Source organism: Tupaia chinensis, unplaced genomic scaffold, assembly GCF_000334495.1.
Source record: "Tupaia chinensis unplaced genomic scaffold, TupChi_1.0 Scaffold000636_1, whole genome shotgun sequence".
Lineage (NCBI taxonomy): Eukaryota > Metazoa > Chordata > Mammalia > Scandentia > Tupaiidae > Tupaia > Tupaia belangeri.
In genome coordinates, this window is record NW_006160157.1 from 1,124,999 (window position 1) to 1,127,148 (window position 2,150).

Below are 2,150 nucleotides of genomic sequence, written 5' to 3' on the forward strand. Positions count from 1 at the left end.
GTCAAAATGATTTATTATACTTAATTTATAATTCCCATTTGCTGACTCAAAGGAATGAACAGGATTAGAACAGCAAGAGACACTGCGAGTACTCTATCTCACATGATATTACAAATTAAGTGTCTTCCGAACCACATTCAAGAAGCTAATGATATGCTCTTGGCAATTTTCACAAAATAGTAGTCAAACCTTAATTCAATTTCCGGGTATGAGTTGTATCTACTGAGCACCTCCTTGTAGAGTTAGCATTGGGTCGGGTACTTAAGGACGGATAGTTTGACTGAATACATTTTAAAAATACTTATTTTAGGCTTAAAATAATATGCCCAGAATGTTTGGCAGAGTTGTATTTTGAAGATTCTATTGCTAAGAAATGCGAGGTTCCTGTGGTCTCTCTTTCAGTGCCAAAAGCTCCGTTCTGAGTTCTCCAGGCTTTGGTGGAATTTCAGGTGTTGTCAGGTCAGGTCGATAGTACCTGTGTACCACTTCGGCCCCCGCGCACATGGCCAGGAGGCTGGCCGCGAACATTTTCACGTAGGTGGGCCAGGGCACACCCACGGGCATGGTGGGCAGGCCGGAGGAAATGCAAGCTAAGGCAGAGGATCAGGGACCAACGCAAGGGTGCGGAATGGACCGCAGGTGAGACTGACCGAAAGTACAGGGGTTGGTCCAGATACACTTTTCAGGGCAGTTGTTAATGGTAGTAGGAGATCTGCAACATCTAGAAACTTACTGGTTGATTGTATCCACAATGCCTGCACTTATTTTTTCCTCTTTAAATATTTATTATAATGTGTGATTTACATATAATCATCACACATCTTTGTAGGGTACAGAATTTAAAAGCATGCTTATTGTGTAAAAACCAGATCGAGCATATAAACATATGCGCCACCTCCTACATTTAACATTGCGTTGTGAACATTCGAAATCTGCTCCAATGGTTATTCTGCAGTTGTGTACTGAATTGTCTATGGTATTCTTTACTAAGAGGTACAGTTCTAAAGAAAAACATATTGATTAAAAATCAGGCAACAAGTAATCTCATAAATTAACAAAGATAATCTTAACCTAGCCAATGAAAGAGGAATTTGTAATTTCTGTGTAGAGGACTGTGGGACATAAGAGTTTATGATCTGAAGAAAATCTGTGGATATCAATCAATGGACCAGTTAGAGATAGGTAAAATTATACATAACCATAACTCATTAGGAAGAGAGAAAAGAAATAAGTCCTTGAAAAAGCAAAGATAAAAAAGAAATGGGAAAGAGATGTCTAAAAGTGAAGCCATGGGAAAGCCAGCGATTTGGTGATTTATAGGCTCTATAAATTTATTGAATTTAACCTTCTCTTAAAATTCATCCTAAAGAAAGTCTCAGTTGTGACATTTTGGACTTTTCCTCTATTACCTAGTTTTATATAACGAATAATATTTATAATAAATATATAATTTGAAACCTGTGGAGACAACTGTCTATTAAAGAATTGGTGAATTTTTTATTTATATTTAAGAAAAATCATTTCCAGATTAAAAAATGCCGAAAGACTTCATCAAAATAAAACCAGCTCTTCAGGAAATATTTAAGAGACTACTATACCAAGAAAGCTAAAGAGAGACAAATAGACGTAAGAGAATGCAAAACAACTAGAAAAAAAGAGACAAGTACACACACATTGGTAATAACATTGAAAGTCAGGACTAAATGTAGATTCAACAATTTTACTCACAAGCAGGTTTAAATACAAATCTACCTGGGGCTGGCAGGTGGAGTAGTGGGTAAGAGTGCTGAACTCCCTCATGGGTCACAGTTTGAGACTCAGACCTGGCGGCCTGCCTTTTCAGACTCTCCCTCTCTGGTCAAATTAAAATAAATAAATAAATAAAATGAAATAAAATGAAATAATTCTTTTTTTCATTTAGTTTTACATTTTTTCCACAAATATTGACTTTACATCTAACAAAATTTTTGCTCATATGCCATATTTTTTTTTTGAGAGGTTTTTTTACTATAGGGCACATGTGCTCGCCAGATAGACAGAGAGAGACAGAGAGACAGAAAGTGATAAATCACCCCCCAGGGGGTTGGCCACGCCACAATCCCTTCTCCTCTGTTCTCCTTTCGGGATCTTGGGCACGCACGCATACCCGT

At 37.4% G+C, this 2,150-nt stretch overlaps 1 pseudogene; it reads right to left on the reverse strand.

Annotated features, from left to right (window-relative positions):
- Positions 1-366: 366 nt before the first annotated feature.
- Positions 367-564, reverse strand: LOC102487895 (uncharacterized protein C12orf73 pseudogene; annotated as a pseudogene).
- Between the last annotated feature and the right edge of the window lie 1,586 nt (positions 565-2,150).